This window comes from Canis lupus, chromosome 3 (assembly GCF_011100685.1).
Source record: "Canis lupus familiaris isolate Mischka breed German Shepherd chromosome 3, alternate assembly UU_Cfam_GSD_1.0, whole genome shotgun sequence".
NCBI classification, from domain to species: Eukaryota; Metazoa; Chordata; class Mammalia; order Carnivora; family Canidae; genus Canis; species Canis lupus.
The window spans coordinates 25,004,307-25,029,247 of NC_049224.1; positions in this window are offsets into that span (position 1 = coordinate 25,004,307).

Sequence of the window (24,941 nt, forward strand, 5' to 3'; positions counted from 1 at the left end):
ATGGAGAGAGGCTAAGTAACACACCAGTAGGAAGTGCCTGAGCTGGGGTGCAAATCCTGAGACTGTGCCCTTGCCCACCACACTCTACTGTGGTGTGAAGGAAAAAGTTAATGGGATTTGTGGGAATCCATCTAAATGCAGACAGCTACTGGCACAGTCTCTGTTTCCTGAATCTCTACCACGTAGGCATTGACTGGAGCCAATGAACAGTCTCTGATATCCTGGTACTAAGGTTTTCTCATCCCTCAGGAAGTTGCTGAGCAAAGCTTATTATCATAATGTTGGGAGGCCTCGTTCAACTGCATGTTCTCATCCAACACTCTCAACTGCCTTGTCCCATGTTTAGAGTTTGGCCGGACTCAGAGCACACTGAGCCAAGCTTTCTTCTCTTTAATTGCTAAACCCATGTTTATTTGAAAGCAGACTTAATCCATGTATTTCTGATTACCCATCAGAGCTCATCAAAATGAAGTCCTGAAAAAAGCCTGTTTGATGTTCAAAAAATAATCTGAAGGCATTGCTCTTGTGAACAGGAAGCTGAATTTTGCCAAAAGTGAACTGCCCTGAATTCTGAAAGACCAATTTGGTCTGATATTTTATGAGATATTTAAACCTCTTCACTGTAGACTTGGCCCAAACTTCATCCATCTCTCTTTTTTCTTACCCACAATCCATGCTTTTAGTTATTTAGCGTGTGATGGTGATTTCTGTCATCAGGGATGAGAACACTGCTAAAAATATACTGTGTAACCAGTAGCAATAAAAACATGTTATTTCCTTCATATGCCAATCCATGGTTTCCACTTTCATGGCAAATAATTGTTCTTTGAAGTCCCTTTTACTTCTCTGGCTTAATATTATTTTTTCATCCTCATTAAAACTATCAACTAGTTAATAGCAAATATGAATATATTAAAGTATTAGACTTGTAGGATATTTTTAAAAGTAAAGAAAAATCCACTAACTTCAACTGAGCTTTCAGTTCACATACACATACACATTATATATGTATATTTCTGGACCTCAATATTTTTTCCATATTAAAAAAATTAACCACATGATCTCATTCTTTGAGATCCAACTTTAAAATTCTGTGATTCAGTCAAAAATTTTATAAGATATTATTATAAAGTAATGAGACATAAGCCACATCTGAAAATTACTCTCACATAAAACATTTAAAAAATCTTCTCTAGATAAAATGTACAGAATGGATTCAGCATACCTACATGGTAGGTCTGGAAATAAGTAGTTTTGTGTAAATCTCTTATGGGGGTTACAGCATCCATATATATGATGTAAATTTCTATTTATTCTTTCTCCATTAAGAAATTTACATCAGGGGCAGGAGGGTGGCTCAGTAGGTTGAGTGTCTGTCTTTGGCTCAGGTCATGATCTCGGGGTCTTGGGATCGAATCCCACATTGGATTCCTTGCATGGAGGCTGCTTCTCCCTCTGACTATTGTCTCTCAAGAATAAATAAATAAAATCTTTTTTTAAAAAGAGAAATTTACATCAAATATTCTTGGTATGAAATTGCATTTGTTCCTTTAGCCAGTAGGACCTGTTTGGTGGTTTAATTTAATTTAAGGAACATGAGAATAGAGAAAAGATAGTGCAGGTGTATTCATTTTGTTCCTTCACAGAATAAATGTTTCTTTTTGTTCAGTCATCTGTTCCATGGCGTGGGAAGGAACTTAATTCTCTCTCACATCTGGATATCTTTATCCTGATGAAAACTGCAATTAACTTCCTAACCCAAGCTCCCACTTTCACAGAGACCTCGTGGGCCTGTGTGCTTCCTGGTGGTGGCCATCGCTTTGCAGTCCCTGGCAATGGAGGAGTCTCAAGCTCAGAGGGGGAAGAAAGGAACCCACCCAGGGGATGTCCTCATTCAGTGACACGCTACGCGCCCTGGTGCTTCACATGTCCCTGAGTCATGAGGACACGGGTCTGGTGGGGCAAGGATAATAAGAATTAGGCAGGGCTTTTCTTGTCCAGACCTCCTTACTCATCAGGGAAACACGGCTCCCAAGTCATCCAGAACACTATGGGAACATGAAGTGAAGTCGAGGAGGTGAGCAGTGCTCACAAGTGTCCAGGCAGAAGCAACTGGGGAATGGGAATGGAAAGGACAAGCAGTGCCAACCCAGACGTCTGCAATCAAACCAAAAATCCCCTCCAGATTGAGCTATAGTCCCCATTGATAGCTAAGCAGGGCTCTGACTGAGACAAACAACAAGGCACGTGCAACCTTCTCCAGGCCATTTTTGTCAAAGAGTAGGCAAGAAGCTACCCAACGAGGTCATTAATTTCCTTTTTTTTTAACATAGCTTTTTTTCTCAGTTATGGAAGTAGCACGCTTGTTATAGAAAAGCCTGTACATACAGAGAGATGTATAGAACAAATTAAAAATAACTCCTAATCCCACCAAAAGGCAGACATAAACCCTGTAATGCTTCAGAGTATTTTTTCTCCACCATTTCTTCTCTGTGCATTTCTTTCACCAAATTGGGATTATGCTTCGTACAGAGTTTGGGAACCTGCTTTTTCACTTAACCGTAACATGAGCATTTTCCCCAGATCATTAAATGGTCTTCAGAACACGATTTGGGATGGCGGCAGAGTCATTTTCTTTAATGGACCAATGTTGAAATGTTTTTGGCTAGACAAGATCATAGGCCTTTTCTAATAAGCACAAATAGTCCTTAGATTTTGTTTTATGTATTACACTTTCCATTTTCCATTAGGATTTTTCATGAGGTGGGGTGTTAGCACAAGCACTGATTCAGCTGGTTCCTGAAGGACTCCGAGAAGCAGATGTGTAGGCTTTTGGAGATTATAGATCTGGGCTCCCCGAATGTAGAATCCACACACAAGCCATTGTCTCTGAAGGTAAGAAGTAGTAAATGCCGTACCTTGCCATTTCTCCTTTCCTGACATGTTCCTGGGTTTCTGTTTTCTTTTCAGGTTGTTAGGGAATAATGGCATGTAATGACGTAGTGGAGCAATAAATAAAAGAGCAATCAGAGAATTCACAAGAATTGAATGTACGTTGCTACATTTACATGACGACAGACTTCAATGACATGGATGAATAAATATGCACCATGAGAAGATTAACAGAATTTCTGAACCAGAAATGTGAAAGAGAGGAGAGGAAGAAAGTATGATAAGACACTGTAGGGGAGATGACAAGAAGAGGAAAAGATAATAAGGATCATATTGGCCAAGTTAAACTCAATGTATGTATCCACAGATGGGAAAACTATATATTTATTATTATTATTATTATTATTATTATTATTATTATTTACTTATGAGAGACAGAGACAGAGATACAGGCAGAGGGAGAAGCAGGCTCCCTAGAGCCTGATTTGGGACTGCATCCCAGGACTCCAGGATCACACCCTGGGCAGGAAGGCAGGCGCTAAACCGCTGAGCCACCCAGGGATCCCTGGGAAACTATGTATGAAAAAATAAATGCAGGGTATCATTAACACAACATTGATACAGAAGTTAGCTTTTGGGAGGTAGGAGCTTGTAATAAAGGAGAGTCCCTCCAAAAGCTTTTAAGTGCTGGCAATGTTTGATTTCTTGACCCAAGAGGCTTCACTGGTATGGTAATTAATCTGTAAAGGAGCTTATGTTTACACATCCTTTCTGTATGATAAATTCATGAGACAAAAATATAGCCAATTTCCAGAAATACTTGGAAGAGTATGGAATTTGTGTTTGGGCTGGAGAAAAATAACTGTTCAACAGGGGAGTATACAGGAGAAAAATAGTCTTTTGTTTAAAGGGGAAAAACTGGACAAAGAATTGACATGTGGGAATTGAGGCTGGGACAGACAGCAAAATGCTTCGAATTTGCAAACAGTCACTTAGGTAACAAAGTTGTACAAAATTCTTCAGGGTAAGTAAATTAAACTCCTGGCCAAGGTCTTTAAGAATAAAACAGGATTTATGTACAGCATGATGGCTATAATTAATAATATTGCATTATATGCCTGAAATTTCCTAAGAGAGTATCAATCTTAAGTGTTCTCACCACACGCAGACACACACACACACACACACACACACACACGGCTAACTCTGATGTGAAGGATGTGTCAATTAACCTGATTGTGGTAGATATTTCACAATGCATACATATACCAGGTCACCATGTTGTACACCCTAAATGCACAAACATTAGGCAATCCTATCTCAATAAGGCCAGGTAAAGAAAGAGGCATACACAAAATGAGAAAGGGGCAGGACAATGAGGCAAGAACTACTGATTATGTGTGGTGTGCATGTGTGTGTGCGTGTGTGCATTACGTGTGTATCTGTGCGCATGTGTATAAATATATTTAAAGTCAGCAGTTGTTACTATTGCTCAATCAAATCATTAATCATAATCATTAATCATTAGCAGAAGCCTGGGAAGGAGAAAATTTGGGTTGCAGTTCTATCAAATTGCCATGTAACATTTTGCCAGTAATTTGATTTTAAAAATAAAAAGGCAGTATGATACAGTTGTTAAGCTTTTGCTGTTGTAGACGTATTTCTGAGATCAAATTCTACTTTTGCACTCATGGATTTGTGTGACTCAGGGCAGGATTCTTAACCTGCCTGTCCTCAATCTTCTCACAATGAAGTGGGAATTATAGTCCCTACCTCAAAGGATTGTCATTAAGTTAAACAATTCACATTATTTGTTCAGCACAGTGCCTGTAAAATGTTCACTGTTATTATTATACTTATTACTCCCAAGTTTTATGAGTCTTAGCTCTAAAGGAGAGACAATGGATTCAACAATGACTAGAGCCCCCACTATTAAAAAATGGCAGGATTCCATCCCCATGGGTATGGCTTTGACGCGTTAAACTTGAAATGTCAGGGAGCCAAGAGTGATCAGTAAAGTTGTGCCCAAGTGCAAGGAGTTCAGGAAATAGGAGGTGAAAATCACGCTCATTATTCTGAGTCCATGATTACATACCCACCAAGAAGAACAGAGGTGGTAAAAGTTGACATCCTTCCCCTGCTGACACCTACAACAACTCCAACAAACTGACTCAACTAATCTTTCAAAATATCCCGAGATATTGGAATGCTTGATGTTCCCTTCCTGCAGTATCTGCCAAGTAATTCTTTACCAATCATTCAAGAAAAAGAAAGCATGTATATTTTAACCTGTTTTAGTTTAATGAAAAGTACTCTTTTGAACACTGACTTTGCTTACATTTGCTGATGACTCACCTTAATCCCATTGTACTGAGATGTCCCAGGCCCTTTCAGCTACTGACTTCCCACAATAAGCTGAAGTCATTGCCACGATACTCTTTGGCCTAAAATTCAGGTGGGTCAAAAACTAAATTGGAGATATTCTTCGGTTCCCTACTCTCTGAAAATACTGTTGAATATTTTTTCAACAGTTATGAGTATTTTATGTCTTAAAATATCTAAAGCTAAACTATATTCAGACAACTTGCCATCTACCTTTTAGGGAAGAACAGGAAGGGATGGGTTTATATCTTTTACTTAGTCACCCTGCAGTCACCCACCTCCAAAGCATCCCCTCTAGCCCACAACACTGAGAAAGCCTCCTTCTACATCCTTATGTCTGCAGTTCTTTACAGCCCAAATTAGATCTGTAAGGAGCATTAATGGGGCTTATGCCCAATTATCACATATGTCTATTTTTTTGAAGGTCAAAAAAGTGAATGCATCAAATTTTGTGAATACTCTATATTATTTTGTTACCATCATAACAAGTGAGATAGAAAAGAAATAGTGATGAAGATATTCCACAAAATATAATAAAGTGCATTTTCATGAGTATTTATATGTCTTCTTATTTTTCTAAAGTATTTTACAAAATTTTCTTCAATAAGACAGAATTTTTTAAATGGTAAAAAATAATTTTTAAAATGAAGATCACTCTACTAAATTACTAAATTACTATTCTTCCGGTAACTTTAAATTGAAACTTGATCATTATCCAAAACCAAAACATACTGTAATTCCATAAATAGAAATGCTCATGAAATACAATATATTCTATGAAAACAATTGCTTTGGTGAAAACATTTGTAGAGGCTAATCCAAGGAGACACAACTGATGTTTTATAGGTGCTGGATAGAGATCTTTGAAGATTGTTGAGTGAATCCTCGTAAAAATTCAAAAGATTCACAGTGAAACCTAACAGGGTAAAATAGAATAATCTTGACAAAGGACAAGTGCTTGGAAAGGGCAATGAGAGTCCTGAAATAAAATCCTCATAAGAAAAGGCCAACCACGCACTCAGCAGGAAGGTCAAGGTGGGATGGAAATCCCATATTTGTGAAGTACTGGCCCCTAGAACATGTTCCAACACCCAGGAGGAAGCCAGCTGGTACCTTGAGAATGTGGTTGTGTACCCTGAGATAGAGCACCATCACCGTCATAGGCCATTATCATCTCAAACCACTGGCACTGAGAAAAGAAGTTAAACAGCCTCAATGGCCACCGCTGGAACAGAAAGCTCCACCGTGGGATCGGTACTTAGGGCTTAACAGGAGGCACTGTTTTTTTTCAGTGTTAAAAGTGGTCTTAAAGTACATTTTATGGTGACAGATAGTAGCTGTACTAATAGTGAACACAGCATAATGCACAGACTTCTCGAATCACTATGTTGTACACCTGAAACTAATGTACCTTTGTATTTCAATTAAAAAACAAAGTGATCTTAGTGATGAACATGGACAATTCCATGACTATTGAGATTTCTGGGTCTGACCTGAGATCTTCTGCTTTAGTAGCTCTTTAAAAAAAAAAAAAGATTTTATTTATGATAGTCACACAGAGAAAGAGAGAGGCAGAGACACAGGCAGAGGGAGAAGCAGGCTCCACGCACCGGGAGCCCGACGTGGGATTCGATCCCGGGTCTCCAGGATGGCGCCCTGGGCCAAAGGCAGGCGCTAAACCACTGCACCACCCAGGAATCCCAGTAGCTCTTTCTGAAACAACTATCTTTAAAGAAAACGGTGAAGTTCACCAACCATATAGATTCACTGACTTAACTGAAGTTGGAACCAGCACCAAGTTAAGGATGAGTCTTTATATAAGACATGAGTTAGTATTTTTGGAGATTCCAGGGCAAGGTTTAACAGGAGAGTTCTACAAGGTCTGTTCAGATCCCAGACTGTGAAAAAGGACCACAACATTACATAACACTAAAAGAATACTTAAAGGGGAGCCTGGGCTGCTCAGTTGGTTAAGTGTCTGCTCAGGCCATGATCCTGGGGTCCTGGGACTGAGCTCCATCCTGGGGGGGGGGGGGGTCCTGGGATTGAGCCCACTGCTCAGTGGGGAGTCTGTTTCTCCTTCTCCCTCTGCCCCTTCCCCTATTCTCAAATAAATGCAATCTTTAAGAAAATAAAAGAATACTTAAAGTAAAAATATTTGTGAATTTATAATAATTTTGGCATCACACTAGGAGTCATATTCATTGAGACAGTTTTGCTGAATCTAGTTTTTATTTTAACTTCCTGCTCTCAAGTCAACATAAACAGTATTCAGATTCTTGATCCAAATATAAATACCTGTTTTTATTGGAAGTGAAAATTTAATCATAAACGCCTTCTGATTAAAACACTGATCAACCAATAAGATTACATAACATTTTACATTTATTTTTATACTGCAGGATAAATATGTTTGAAGTACAAAAAATTTTTGGCCTAAAATTCAGTTTATTAAATCTGTATTAAATATAGTTTTTCTATAACACTGCACCAAAAAATATAATAATGTGAAAGGGAACTAACCGAACTTTAATCAATCACTGTTACAATCCATTACTACTTTCTGCTGGCACTAAAATCCCTCTATGCCACTGTATCCCATTTTGTATTTGACTTGTTATGAAAATAAATATGGCTAGATACTAGAATTTCATCTTACTCCATACTTCATTTGAGTCTTTGAGTGGGCTTTCTAATTTCAAAATTCCAGTTATGTTTTCTCCAAAATGAATATTATCTTCCTCTTTAACTCATGAGTTCATTTCCCTTAAGGTTAACCTTGTTTTGGGGTTTAAAATAAAATACCTCTCCTTCACGTATTTTTAAAAAGCCAGAGACTGTCCTTCTATTACTGTCCAACATGCATACATTTACATCAAATCCCAGGTAACGATGATTCATGAGTTGATAAAGTTCTGTAGAATGGCAGCTAGACAGGATGAGTTGTGTAGTGCATTTAAAGATGCAAAACAGGGAAGAAGGGCTTACTCAGTTCCAGACCATCAAGTTCATAATAAGCAATTAAATATCTGTAATTAAATCTCCATTTACTCAGCAGACCAGAACAGCACGTTCAAATCCAGTCTTCAGGGTAAGTAATAAGCTTTATAAAACTACATTCATTAATTCTGATCATAAAGAATGTAACAAAAACAATAAAAACTAAATGTGTGTTTAAGAGATCTGGTGGCATTTAAGGTCTAGACAGGCTTAACTGGACTTCAAAATTAATACGCACCTGCAGAAATAAAATAAACAACACTAAAAATTAATATGCATTTATTTCAGGACATTTATTTCAGGACTGGTAAGGGTAGCAATTAATATGGGCAAGAAAGGAGTTTAAGAATGAAACACCTGTGGGTATTAAAAATAGTAACATGCCCCTTTAAAATGATTTCTGCTGCTATGAACAATATTTAAGACATGTGGAAGAGGGAGATTTATAATATCATAAAAGTGTGATTGCTGGACTCTAATAACATTCTTGGGTCTCAATAATACCCTTCTTCCATATAAGACAAATAGGATTATACAGTTTTCCATTAAAAATAATAAATATGAAATAAAAGCAGCTTCTAATTTGAGGAAAAATATTGTGGATAAACGACTATAAGAGTTACTGAATTAGGGCTCATCATGCACTCTATGTTTTCAGAGATCTGAATTAGCAACACAGGGTCCAGAAAAACTGAAAACATGACTCCTCCTCTTCAGAAGCTTATGTTTGAAAACCCAAAACAGACTCATAAAAAAAGAGAGCAATCACAAAGATGTGCACACACATTCATTTGCAAGATACTTTCCTCACATTATTTCACCAGCCCCACAATAATCTTATGATTCAAGAAAAGAGAAGTGCCATTATTTTTACCTGTGAGCTTTTGAGTTTAAAAAGCTCCAGTTCTGTCATAAGATAATAATATAACTAAAGAATTAAACACTTTATGGGTTCAAGTACTGATATAAGCAGCTGCCAGCCATATTTTAATTATACCTCATAATGATCCTATGAGTATAATTATATGCCCAATTTAGAAATTGGGAAAATAAAGGTTATAACTTTCCTGAGGACCCATAGCCAACAAATGATGGAGCCAGGATAGAGGATCTGAACCTCCACCTGATTGACTCAGAACTCATGGTCTTAACCATTACATTAGCCCACCCTCCTCTACCATCTTTGAACTTGACTGGTTACTGGACGTCTCTGAGCCTCAGTTTCCCCATGCATAGCATACAGCTGATAACATCATTCTCTGGGACTACTGTGTGCATTAAATGGCATGACTTTTGATAAATTTTTGCCCCCAGTAAGTGCTCCATTGAAGGTGGGATTATCTCATCTTTCCGGTAGGGTATTTGCCCAAGGTCACACAATTAGTGAATGGCTGATCTAGGACCCAGACGTAGGTCCTCTGTCTCCCTGCTCTCAGACCACTGTAAATCTCCTTCCAAAATGGCCAGCACTGTGCTACATCCACAGCAGGCGTTTTCTTCTATTCGTGTTACTGCAGTTTCATTACTTATATGTCCGCAGTCCATGTTACATAATAGATAAGAGCAAGCAGCTGGTGTTCCTCAGTGTTCCCTCGGCTCTCATCTGAAAGGCTGGTTTCTCTCTAAGCTTCGGAACAATCAATGGCCATTCCATGGTTTTCATTGTTTTGGGGGGGAAGAGGTGAGATGTGCTAACTAAAATAAAACAAAGTGTTCTACAAACAAAGGAAGTCATGGAGATTAGTTACATGTACACAGATTTAAAAACCATACTACACATAAATCATTAAAACCATAAGGCAACCAGCTGACGAAGTATTATCTCTAAAGGAGGAATAAACTTCAACTGACTTGACTTATTCATTGTGGTTCCCTCTTCTTTGGGTATTAGTTTCTCTGTTTTAGCATTTTTTTATTATGTGAAACAAATTGTTTTAGAAAGTATAATTTAACTGGTAAGCTTGTACAAGATACAAAGAGAGTCAAAGACAGCTCCATCCGGTAGTCAGTTATGACCTGTCTCACAGGCCAACAGACACTAAGATGCAGTGAGTTATGTTTTGAAATGCACAAGTTGTGTCTTGATGTCTAAAGACCAGATTCAGAGTCTTAATAATTACTTGTAGGAATAATCACTTGTAATCACAGTAATCACTTGCAATAATGTTAATAACAATAATATTGCAGGGTGACAATACTTTCAGCTCCAACAGTAATAGAAAGCCATCCTCCTTTGCTGAGGAACAATAGAAATCAGAGGTGAGAACTCACTGTGGATCTTTGAATTATTTATGAGCTCAAGCATGTCACTTGCATCTGTATATTAAAAAAAAAAACCCACGAAAGTATAATAGCTCATTAGTGATGCAAATTACAAAAAGACGGACTTTATTCTGGTTTAGTGATGATTTTCGTAATTCAGCATTCTTACCAACAGTGAAGTATCCACTTTCTATTCTTTACTATTACCAGGATTCATATTGCTTGGCCGGGTCAACATTTTGGGCATCTTTATTTCACTCATCTCTGATTTATCCATTTTTATCAGCTCCTAATGCACACCAGCAACACTGATTAAATCGCTGTCATAATTTCTCTGAGATACAAGTAGAGTGAAGATACATCATTTGTACACTTAAAATATGTAGATTTAATAATGCATGCATGAATGAGGGAGAAGAATGTTTTTAAAACCTACTGCAAAAATACATGAGAGAGAAAAGAATGATGCAAAAGTGTTTAAAATGTTAACAGTGGGGAATTCTTTGCACTATTCTTGCAACTTTTCATTGAAGTCTGAAATTATGCCAAAATTAAAAATCAAAAGAAAAAAATTACATTGCAAGTCAATTTGCTATTCCACTTAGTGAGCTTAAGTCAGGGAATGAGAGAAAGTGGTACATGAGACTCGGAGCTAGCCTCAGTTGACATGACCCTCAAAGTATAAGCATCATACCATGCTGTGTGTGGTTCTAGTGTTTTGATATATGTATTTCTTGTGTAAATGATATTTCTAAAATTTTGCATTTGTGTTTTTATTATATGCTATCTATTGTACATTCATGCACACGAATTGTTTTTAAACAGGGTTGTAAAACTATGTTTTAAGGATGATTTAAGATTTTCCAGGGTGATTTTGGCTGTGTGTGATTTTAGCCTTATGTGCTAACTTTGGGTCTTGTCCTTAAGTCAGCTGTGACTCTGCTGAACTCTCACAAGTACACAAAGAAGTTACATCAATTAATAAGTTAATCTTGTCTTAATGGCTGCTCTATAATCATAAAATCAAGAGAATGAAAATTTGGTTCAGCAATCCTTTCCCCTTTCTGTGCTCTTTGCCCCCTTTTAGTATCTCTGCTATCACTGGGATGCTAAACCCTTAGAGTGCCCTGCTGGCCCTGGTCACAAAATGAAAGCATTGGATAAACAAAATGTGCTATGTGTCCCAGGAATGTTTTATTTGGGGAAGGAAATGCTGTCTGGGAAAAATAACAAACAGAAGGGAATCTGACAAATCTGAGCCCTTTAGTGGGGAAGAAGTCTTTAGGCAGGGGCAGTTCCCATACCTCCGTGATTATTAATTATGCTAACACATTTATTCCATTTATTTCTTGACTATTTTAATCTCTAGCACCACTGAGTTCAAGTTAATGTACTCTAATGTGCCAAGCTTGTTACAGGAACTCAACACACATTATAACACAGGACAAATGTAGCCAAGGAGATTTTCTTTGTGTGTCAGAGGATGCATCTTTTGGAGATTTGGTGGTGGGTGTAGCTATTGTTTTGACTTTGAAATAAATGTGAAATGAAGTCAAAAGAGCCCGAGGACTAAGAGTTAGAAGACCGGATACAAATAGTATGTTTTCAAGGTACAAAATCTCTCTATGCCTCATTTTAACAATCTGTAAAAGGAATGAAGATCATTGAGAGTTTTTTTATTTTTTAAAGATTTAACTTATTTATTCATGAGAGACACACAGAGAGAGAGAGAGAGAGAGAGAGAGAGAGAGGCAGAGACGTAGGCAGAGGGAGAAGCAGGCTCCCTGTGGAGAGCCCCATGTGCAACTTGATCCCAGGACCCTGGGATCATGTCCTGAGCTGAAGGCAGATGCTCAACCACTGAGCCACCAGGTGTCCTTAGAGTCTTCATTACTTATAATCATGGTAACCACCTGTGATAAGTAGCCATGTGTTTATGACAGTATGCCCTACCTAGCTCTCAGGTTTGTGGTAAGGAACAAACGAAAGAATGTTGATGAAAGCACTTTATGTCTCTAAAGCATGAAATAAACACGACAGAAGAGACTAGCTGTGATTGTTAATTTTATGCATTAACTTAATTGGGCAAAAAGTGCCCCAGGTATTTGGCTAGATATTAATCTGTGTGTGTCTGTTGCAAATTTTTCTGGGTGAGATTAACATTTGAATTAGTAGTTTGAATAAAGTAGATCACCCTTCCCAAGCTGGGTATGGCTCACATGCCTTCCATTGAAGGCTGAATGGGACAAAAAGACTGAATAAGGAGCAATTTGCTTCTTCTTGCTCTTACGGTCTTTAAGTTGGGACATTGGTCTTCTCCTGCCTTAGCGTTTAGGCTAGAACTGGAATTTTTACCATTGGTTCTCCTGTCTCTCCAGCCTTCAGATTCAAACTAGAACTCAACTCTTCTAGGTCTCCAGCTTGCCGACTGAAGATCTTGGGACTTTTCAGCCTCCATAATCAGCTGAGTCAATTCTCCTTATAATAAATCATAGGTACACATGACATAACATATGATATCATCTCCTATTGATTCTATTTTCTCTGGAGAACCCCAGTACACTAGCTATGAAAAATACTCAGGCCTTACACCTATTAATTGGGTGAATTAATGGAATGACCGGTGAATAGCTGTCTCAATCAACCAGTTTCATTGTAATATCTATGCCCAATGATCAGTCCGAAAACTCTGTTCCCATCTCCACCACATCCTAAAATTACTAAAAGGGCTGAAGATTCTGAAGTGATGGAGAATCATTCCAGCCAGAACAGTGCTGAGTTTATTTCTGGGACAATCTACTTCCACACAGCTTGTCTTCTTGGTCTTTAGACTGTTTCACACTCACATAAAGGAAAAGAAATGAGCTTTGGTAGTTTAAGAAATGAGAAATTACTAAGCACCATTTAGACATAAATTGGTGTTATGAATTCAATATATCTCACTGTGCTTATGTCTCATGCATTTTCTGTTCCTTTGGGGAAGGGTCTCATATGTACTTGCTCATTACCACCTTCTCATAGTGATGCAGGCTCTCCCCGAACAGAGCTTGCAATAATCATATGTCATCCACTATTTTCACAAGCTCTTGGTTGTTTTTATTGTCCTCAAATCTTATCTAGATTAAACATTTAAGACATTAAATGCCCTTAATCTAAAGTTAAATAAGAGAATTCCATCTGAGGAACAATCTCCGTGAATGATAATGAAACACTGCCACAATTTTAATCACTTGTAGGACCCCATCTGTATAATGCATTGTGTCAAACACAAAGGACGAAACTCTCACTGGAAGGGGAAAAAAAAGGTCTAGGTTAGTCTGCCCTCTAGCGTAGCTTACTGGTTCCTAAAATAAACTAGAGAAACGTGTCCTGGAAGCCGATTGTGCAATTCTCTCAGGATGGCAACTTGCCATCATCACCAGCACTGGATTTTCACAGCTCTCCTCCTTGGGAGCTACAGACTTTTCTAGCATTAGGTCACATTTCTAACCTAGTTTTCAAGAGAAATACATACGGAGCCCCACCCTCCTGGACCTCGGCCTGCTTCAAGTCCACCTTAGAGGGATAGCCTTGACCACGGTTTGTGCCATTTGCTACCACTTTGGGAGAACAGGGATACGAATGAATAGAAAGACATATTTCTGAGTTCAGAAATGAGTGCATTAGGAGAGGCTTCTGAAAGGGAGATATTTGGTTCTAAGAACTGTTAGTAGTGTGAATCTCTTCGGGACAACCAGAGCTATTTACATAATAAAGCACCTTGTCCTTGGCTGGCCCTTCTGAAAGTTAGTTAGGTACCCACCTTCTGCTAAACTCCAAGGCCTCTATTTGCAGTAAAGAAACATCTTTAAGTTCCCTGTGTCTTAACTTCCCTCTGCTTTAGATTTAGAAAGTAAAGTGCTTTAGGGGATAGTTTTTTTTTTAAGTCTGCCATTCATACTCATCTACATAAATGTTCCTTTGTCTTTTTATTTTTTTTTTTTATTTTTTATTTTTTTTAATTTTTATTTATTTATGATAGTCACACAGAGAGAGAGAGAGATGCAGAGACATAGGCAGAAGGAGAAGCAGGCTCCATGCACCGGGAGCCCGATGTGGGACTCTATCCCGGGTCTCCAGGATCGCGCCCTGGGCCAAAGTCAGGCGCCAAACCGCTGCGCCACCCAGGGATCCCTCCTTTGTCTTTTTAAAAGAAAGTCTAATTCTTGTAATTGATGGACTTGTTTAGGCCTGAAAGCTTTCCTACTACATATCAACTCCAAAATGATTTCAAACAAATATATACAATGTTGAATTACTTCTTTAAAAAAATTCAAGGCCCCATGTACCTATTTACCTGGAAAACTCAGATTTCCTGATTAATCAAAATTTGGCCTGTACTTCCTTACTCTTTCCACGCCCCTTTAGTTCATGTCCCAAAGATATTTAGCTAAGTAGTGATAGTTTGTTTCTGGGCACCCCAATCACTACCAACTTCAGGAAATACAAGTCCTGACCTTCACAAATAAAAAAAAATAAATTAAATAAGGCAAATAGCCTTTTTAAGTATAAATTACATGTACACACAAACATTCTAAATCTGCAAAACACAAAAATAGCCTCCTATTTATATTTCTGTCATCACAGTTAGCAGTTCAGGTGGGCTGAACCCCCTAAGTACACTACCACAGACTACCTGATTCATTGTTGGCACAACGGCTTCCTTAAGCCATCACTTTGGGCTTCTCTGCAATAGCACTATAAATACAACTGTGATCTTCGATCTATTTTCAAATTGTTCATCCCCGACAGTAAGATAACCACAGGCTCTAACACATGTTGAGGGTGAAGACATGTTTTAAGTCGAATGGAGAGGAATTAAAAAGGAGAGGCATGTGAAGTAGTAGACAGAGCACTAGGAAACCAGAGACCTGATTCTAATTGTGATCTTGTCACCAGCTACCCTGTTAACTTAAACAAGTCACCTTATAATTCCAGAGCCTTCTTTTGCTCATCTGTAATAGGTGTGGGCTAGACTTAGACGACATTGGAGGTATCTAATCTTTCATCACCAGACTGCCTGTTCTAATTGCATCTATGCCTTCATATCCACATCTGTGTTTCCATGTGTTTTAGACTAAAAATATTACAAATCTAACTTTGCCAATCCAGAGACAGTGTTACCCAAATACCATGTTCGCACTGACGCTGGTTCTCAATCCAATCCACACCCAAGGCATGTTTGTCATTTGCTGTCCTGATTTTCCTGCTAGTTTTCTTTGCCTAAGTCTCTAAAAGATATTAGGAGTTTGATCACTGTCATAAAGAGAAGATGAAAGATTGAAGGCTCTCTGATTAGCACTTTGCATATTTTTTTTTCTGAGAATTTCAAGAGCACATAAAAGTCACTTGTTCTCTATCAGAATTTCCCTTTACCCCTTTAGTTTGCTGACATGTGATTTTCAAGTCATTTTTAGAAATCTGAAACCTGTTAGAGATCACAGATGCCAAGATCTGCATGACTGCCACAGTTTGGGGAGAATCTGCTTTTTTAAGACAACAAAGGCAATAAATAGAAATCTGCTTTCCCCTGATTCTATTCTTTCCCAAAAGAAAAAATGTCTTTGTGGATGCATGTCATTTAATAAGGTTTTGAGACTGTCTTGGTTGAGACTGTTTTTGTTCTTAGCCTCGACTCAAAATAGCATTTGGGCTTTTCATCTTGAGAATTGCAAGCTTATTCCTGTTATCAGCTTCCATTAAGAGCACAGCTTCATAGTCCTTTTAATGTCTGAGATTCTCTTTAATAAAAGTAATCATCTAAGCGCCAATGGTTGGCAGCAGTAAAAATATGTTTTTGCCAATACAAATAAGTATTTGACTAATTTGAACTCTAACCCCCCACCGAGCTTTTTAGTCTTCATACCAGTGAAGTCAGCCTCCCAAGGGTGGGGTGGGGGTAGAAGAGTGACAAAAGAGGCAAAGTAAAGCCTTACATCCTTATAAATAAGCATAGGAAATGAAGAGAAGATACAACGTCTGTCTTAAGGCACGGGGGAGAGGGAAGCATGTGAGGATGTCAGGATGGGGTACAATTTTGAGGGGAGAAACGAGAGAGACAGATATGGGGAAGGAATATTAAACGCAAATGTGAGATGAGAAAGGGACAGCCATGCTGAAGAATAGCCGCAAGCTCAGGTTCATCATAGACATAACGGGTGGTAACGCGACAAGCTGAGAGATGGGATTGGAAAGGTCATCTGCAGTTAGACTGGAGAGGATGCGAGAGGGCCCTGGTCTGTCCTGCATCAGCAAACAGTGGAGATAGTGCCCCAAAGGGAGAAACGGGCTACACCAGACCCATCCCAGGGATGAGACCACTTCCAAAATGCTACCACTAGAAACTCCAGGCCAGCCAACTCCAGGAGTCAGAGGCAGGCTTAGAAAAAATTGTGGAAGTCACTGAAAGGCATGAAGTCCCTGTGATGTGAGACCCACAGCCCTGGGCTAAGAGCAGAAACTTTGAGGGATGTTGCAAGAAATGAGCAATGGGTTCTGAAGAGTCCACACCGAGTAGAGAGAGGCATTGATGATGGCATCAGAGCACTGAGCCTGGGAACTGAACCCTACTACCTGGAATGTCCTTTGTCAGGAGCTGCACTTTCTTTCATAACAATATTTCAGGCCATTTCCACCTCCGAGAATTTTCAACATGTGACAGTGACAAATTACTTAACCTTTCTGTGCCTCAAGTTTATATCTGCAAAGTGGGAATAATAAGCCTTTACATATTTATTAAAGGCATTGAGTTAATATTTGGAAACCAAAAAAAAAAAAAAAATTGGAAACCACTTAGAATAGTACCTGGCACAAAGTAAGTGCTATTTAAGTGGCTTAAATTATACATATATAATTCCTTGCTTCCTCAGAACCCTCCCTCCCACATAAACAACATAAACAGCTGGAAGCTGAAGAACCTCACAGGTCATCAAAATATCAGAATCTCAGTGCACAACCCAACTACTTTATTCTCCTAGAAACTCCTTCTCCTCTCCCTTGGGAAGGAGGATGCAGGGAGATGAAATTTTATCCTGCCGTAAGTACCAGTCTTTGTGTAAATTTTTATCACCTCTAACTAATGTTGTAGCTCATAGCCAAGCTCAAGTGCATACTATCTCTTACTTTCTGCTGTGACGACTCAAATCTAGAGATCTGGTGTGTCATTTGTGCCTGTAGTGGAACACTCCAGAGCAGCGATTCCACTTTACTGTAAAGAGCACACCCACATGTATGTCTGCCCACCCTCATTCGATGGTGACGGAGCCTGGGGCTATGTCATTCCCCCCTTTGTATTCCTCAGCAGTGTTCAGCACTGTGTTTACACAGAGTACATGTGCACTAGTTCTTTACAGAACAAAACTGATTCAGGAAAAACACACAAATGACATGTGTGTACAAACACTTTCAAGCCCATGAACAACTAGTTTTCTTGTAAAAACCAGAAACCGCCTGTGTGAGAGTATCTGGCCAAAACCTTCACGATGACAACATCTGAATCACCTGTTTTGTCTGAAGACTAAACTTTTAACCTCAACCCCACATCACAGCCCACTGTAACGATGTAAATGAAGCCATGTGGTCCAGCGGGCCTAACGAACAGCAGTCCCATTTCTTCGGTTGCTTTAAACTCTTGAAGTTTCACATGACTGCAGACTGTTAGAATTATGTGAAATATGTTTCCAAAGTCTTGCCTCTGCCCTCTTTGGAAATAAGTCATAACCAGCTGCGGTGCCTGCCACGTCGCAGTATAGATGAAACACATTTAACCTTGTTTTCTATAAACAGAAAAATCTAGCTCCGAATCCTGAGCAAGCATCTATAGTATCAGAGGGAATTAAAGCAGAAAAGACTTCAGAAATCAGCTCGTACAGTTCCTTACTTTTCCTGCTGAAGATCTATTAAACAGAAGGGCAGGGTTGCTGAGCTATTTATCCATGTGGCTCAGTAAATTACATGGCAAGGACTATGCAGATGACAGAGAAAATGAATTTTCAGCTCAGATATATATAGGATTTTTCATCTGGGGATGAAAGTGTTAATATTAAGCTTTGTGGGTTTGTTGTTCAAAGCCCCCCCCCCTTTTTTTTTCAAAGCCCATTTTTATTGGTTTCTGCCATCTTGTTTTCTTCCAACTTTTGGCCCCTTTTTCTAAGTTTGTATCCTTTTCTTCCAGGTGTCCTATAACTCTTGATGATCCTCTCTCTTGGTGAGCTGGCCATGCCCATGGCTTCAACAACAAACAAAACAACAAATGTCTGTTTCCAACCCAACACTGCCCTCCTGAGCCCTCTCCTCTACTATGTTAACACTTCCACTTGAATACCTTCCCAAATGCCACCTTCAGGACACAACGAAAAGGTGTTTAACACGGCACTGAAAATGTTCATAAATTGAATGGTGGCCACTCTCTGTGCTCCTATCTCACCTCCCGTTCACTCACCCCCACCTGACCATTCATAACAAACCAACTTGCATTTCCTTGAACACAGGATGTCCTTATGTGCCCTTATTTCTTTGTATCTGGTACATCCTCTGCCTGGAAGCCTCTGCACCTGGCTAATTTCCACTCTACGTTCCAAGCACAGCTCAAAGGTCATCTTGTCCCAGCCTCCCAAATCTGTATATATTAAGCTTTGCTTCTGTAGAGCCCACTGAGCTTAGAACCATTCCTGGCACACAGCAGATTTTCAACTGATGGCTGTAAAATTATTAAGAGAATGAAAGATGAGTCTACAAAGTAACACACACCCTTTCAAATCAGGTTATTGTTTTTGTTTTTTTTTTAAATTTGATTTTGATATAATTTAGAACCTATAGGAAAGGTATAAGACTATTACAAAGAACTCCCATGTGTGCCTTATCCAGACTCACTAAATTATTATTATGGCTTTGTGATTCTGTATATGAGTGTGTGTGTGTGTATAAATAAAGCATATTTCATATATATATATATATATATATATATATATATATATATGCCGTTTCTAAATCATTTGGTAGTAAGTTGAAACTAGCATGCCCTTTTACTTCTAAATACTTTAGTGCATATTTTCTAGAAGCAAAGCTATTCTCTTATATAACCACAGTGAAGTTATTAAAATTAGGAAACTTAACATTGATATAATGCTATTATGTTAGTCACAGTCTATATTCGTTTTAAAAATATTTTTTTGAGAGACACGGTTTTGAGCAGAGAGAGGGGCAGAGCAAATCCTAAGCAGGCTCCATGCCTCAGAGGGGAGTTCAACATGGGGCTCAATCTCTCAACCCTGAGATCATGGCCTGAGCCTAAGTCAAGAGTCAGATTCTCAACTGACTGTGCCACCCAGGCGCCCCAGTCATAGTTTATATTCAAACTGCCTAAACTGTCATTTGTTTATATGTATTTAATAGCTACTGTTGCCAATAATGTCTTTTATAGCTATTTTTTTCCTGACCCAAAATCCAACCCAAGATCAAAATGTGTATTTTACTGTCATTTCTTCTGTGTCTCCTTTAACCCAGATTTTCAGTCCCTCAGACTTTCTTTTTCACTTTTGACTTTGAGATTTTTAAAGAATGCATCTCAGGTTTTTAAGACTATTCCTTAATTTGGTTTCCTAATAGTTCCTGATTATTAGATTTGGGTCACGCATTTTTTCGAGGAGGACCAGTGCAGTGATGCTTCACCCTTCTCAGAAGATGGTATCAGTAGACACATGATGTCTGTTTGTCCCAGTATTGAGGATGCTAGCTTTGATCACTTGTTTAAGGTATATCTGCCAGGTTTCTCCACCATAAAGTTATTGATTTTCTGTTTATAATGAAGAATCATTAAAATGGGTGAAACACTTTGAGAGAGTGTAAGCATCCTGTCTGTGGGAAGATTTTAACCTATTAATTGTACTATTCACTGAGGATTTTCTAATGCCATCATTGCGTCTGTACTTGGACGTCAGTTGCTATAAAGGAGAGCTTTCTTTGCTCCTATTGGTTTATTTTTTCATTAACTTATTTATAAGAGTGTGGATTTTCACTTTATCCAGTGAATTATAACTCATTTTATCATTGTTTACTTTGATTCTCATTGACCCTGATCTGCTCAGGGGTGGCCTCTTCAAACTGATCCCTTTATCCTTTTGACATTTTCCCATTATTCACCTTACACTTCTGGCACAAAAAAGAGGTTCTAGGTTGATTTTATCATTTCCCTTGCATAGCCCTAGAATTAGCCAGTTTCCTAGGTTCTTCTTTTTAAATCAGTTTTATGAAGGAATATTTTACATACACTAAAGCCAACATTTTTAACTGTGTCCGGTGTGTGTATAACACATAACCAATGTGTAACCAATAACATAATCAAGTAATTTTCATCACCTCAAAGATTTCCCTGTACCTCTTTGCTGTTAATTCTCTCCTTTCCTCCTCAGCCCCTGGCAACAATTGATCTGTTTTCTATCACTACAGTTTTGCCATTCATAGAATTTTAGGTGATTGGTACCATGCAGTTCCCACTCTCTCTCTCTGGCTTCTTTCACTCAGCAAAATGCTTTTGAGATTTATCCATGTTGGATATTCATACCGACAGTACAGACTTTTTCTTGCTGAACTGTATCCCATTGTATGGATATAGCACAATTCGTTGAAGATTATGATGAATAAAAATGCTATGGACATTCAAGTCTACATACAAGTCTTTATGTAGACATAGGTTTTTATTCCTCTTGGGAAAATACATATGGTAAGTGTTTCTTAAGAAGTTAAGCAAAGAAGTTAAGTGTTTGCTTAACTTCTTAAGAAACACCTAACTATATCCATTTTGCACTCTCATCATTTTGCATTCCCACTAGTGATGTAGGAAGAGTTCCAGTTCCTCCCTATTCTAGATAAAAAATGGGTGCTATCAATCTTTTTTAACATTTGCTACTGTAGTGCATGAGACAGGGTATTTCCTTGTAGTTTTAATTTGCATGTTCTTAATGATTAATGATCTTGAATATCTTTTGATATGCTTATTTTCCATTTGCGTATCTTCTCTGGGGAAGTGTCTGTCCAAATCTTTTGCCGGTTCTTTAAATGAGTTGTTTCTATTCTTGTTACTGAGAGAGAAATATTCTTTGCATATTCTAAGTACAAATCCTTTATCAGACATATGTCTTGACAATATTGTCTCCCAGTCTGTGGCTTACTTGCCCACTTACAAAACCATAATTTTTGAAGAGCAAAGTATTTATTCTGAAGTTCAATCTATTCATTTTATTTTGCAGCTCACGATGTTGTGACTGCAAGACATTTTCGGCTTACTTAATTTCTCTTACTTTTTTTTCTAGATGTGTTATATTTGTAGGTCTTCTGTTTAGGGTAATAATAAATTTCAAGTTAATATTTGTACAGGGTGTCATTTTTTTCATTTTTTTCCATTTGTATATCCAGTTGTTCCAACACCATTAGTTAAAAAGATCATCCTTTCTCCATTAAATTACCTTAGCAACTATGTCAAAAAGTCAATTAATTATATATGTATGTGTCTGTATCTGGACTCTATTTTTTTCCATCAATCTATATATCTGTCATGAAACTAACCAATGCTGCACTATCTCGATTACTGTAGCTTTCTAGTAATCTTGGAAATGAGTAATATAAATCTTCAGCTTTGCTCTTTTAAAAAACTTGTGGGGGGTATACTACATCATTTACATTTTCATGTACATTTTAGAAACAGCTTGTAAGTTTCACACGCAAAGAAAGATGGTGAAGTTTTCATTGGCATGCCTTGAGTTTACACATCAATTTGAGGAGAATTGATAACTAAAATTTATTTAATCTTCTGATTCATGAATATGGCAAGCCCATTCATTTAGTTATGCCTTTGTAAAATGTTTCTTCCTCACTGAGTTTTATTTTTCAGTGTTACAAGTTTGTACACAATTTTGTTAAGTTTGAGGTCATTTACATGGTATTTTAAAATTTCAATTACCAATAGTTTGTGACTTATATATAAAAATTAAATGATATTTTTTTAAAATTAAAAATTAATTAATTAATTAATTAATTAATTAAGGTAGGCTCCATGCCCGAGAAGTTGCATCTTCTACCAACCAAACAAGCCCCTTGTCCGAAAACTAAATTGAATTTTACACACTGGCTTTGTATACTTTGACCTTGCTAAACTCAGGTATGATTACTTCAAGTAGCTTTTTAGAAAAAGATAAATTCTTTACTTTTGTCTGTGAACAAAGACTTTTATTTATTTTTCAACTGTACACACATATAGATTATCTATTTTTCAACTAATTTCACAAGAACCTGATGCAAAGTAATGACATTAGATATTCTAGCTTTGTTTCTGATTTTAGTGGAAAAGTATTCAGTCTTTCACAATTGAATATTATGTAGCTGAAGTTTTTTGTTGATGCTTTTGTTAGGTTAAGAAAACTTCTATCTAATCCTAATTTGCTAAGAATGTTTTTTTTTATTACAAATGAATGTTGAAATCTGTCAAATCCTTTTCTGTACATCTTGAGATTATACACACACACATTTATATATAATAAATTAAATAGATTACTTTATGAATGTAAATATCAACCTCACATTCCTAGTTTAAAAATCTCTTAGAGGAAAATATATCCAATGGAAAAAAGACAGTCTCCTCAACAGATGGTGTTGGAAAAATTGAACAGCAGCACGTAGAAGAATGAAACTGGACCACTGTCTTATACCATACACAAAAATAAAATAAAAATATAATTAAGAGTAAATGTGTGAGAGGAAACCATCAAAATCCTAGAGAACAACACAGGCAGAAACCTCTTTGACCTCAGCAGTAGCAATGTCTTATTAGACATGTCCCTGGACACAAGGAAAACAAAAGCAAAAAGGAACTATTGGGATGTCATCAAGATAAAAAGCTTCTGTACAGTGAAGGAAACAATCAATAAAACTAAAAGGCAGCCTACAGAAAGGGAGAAGACTTTTGTAAATGACATATCTAATAAAGGATTAGTGTCCAAAATCTATAAAAAATTTATCAAACACAACACCCAAAAAGCAAATAATTCAGTTAAGAAATGGGCAGAAGACATGAATGGACACTTTTTCAAAATGGCTTACACATTTAAAGATGCTCAACATCACTCATCATCAGGGAAATACAAATCGAAACCACAATAAGATATCATCTCACACCTGTCAGAATAGCTAAAATTAACAACACAGAAAACAACAGGTGTTGGTGAGGATGCAGAGAAAGGGGAACCCTCTTGCACTATTGGTGGGAATGCAAATTGGTACAGACACTCTGGAAAACAGTATGGAGATTCCTCAAAAAGTTAAAAAGAGAAGTATCCTATGATCCAGCAATTTTATTTCCAGATATTTACCCAAATGATACAAAAATAGATTCGAAGGGATACATGAACTCTGATATTTATAGCAGCATAATCAACAATATGCATATATATGTTCATATATATATGAACATTACTCAGCCATCAAAAAGTGAAATCTTGCCATTTGCAATGACATGGGTGGTACAAACTGAGTGTTGATGGAGGGAAGTGGATGGAGGATGGCCTAGATGGGCGATGGGTATTAGGAGGGCCCTTGTTTTGATGAACACTGAGTGTTATATATAAGTGATGAATCACTGAATTATACTCCAGAAACCAAAAGTGCAACATTTAAGTAAAGTTTAAATTAAAAAAAAAAAAAACTCTTAGTCATGATTTATCCATTTTATTTATTTTGAGATTCCATTTGCTAAAATGCTATTAAGGGTTTGTTGTTGCTATATATTTTTTTATAAATTTATTTTTTATTGGTGTTCAATTTGCCAACATACAGAATAACACCCAGTGCTCATCGCCTCAAGTGCCCCCATCAGTGCCCACCAACCAGTCACCCCCACCCCCCGCTCTCCTCCCCTTCCACCACCCCTAGTTCGTTTCCCAGAGTTAGGAGGCTTCCATGTTCTGTCTCCCTTTCTGATATTTCCTACCCATTTCTTCTCCCTTCCCCTCCATTCCCTTTCACTATTATTTATATTCCCCAAATGAAGGAGACCATATAATGTTTGTCCTTCTCCAATTGACTTACTTCACTCAGCATAATACCCTCCAGTTCCATCCACATTGAAGCAAATGGCGGGTATTTGTCGTTTCTAATGGCTGAGGAATATTCCATTGTATACATAAACCACATCTTCTTTATCCATTCATCTTTCGATGGACACCGAGGCTCCTTCTACAGTTTGGCTATTGTGGACATCACTGCTATAAACATTGGGGTGCAGGTGTCCCGGCGTTTCACTGCATCTGTATCTTTGGGGTAAATCCTCAGCAGTGCAATCGCTGGGTCGTAGGGCAGGTCTATTTTTAACTCTTTGA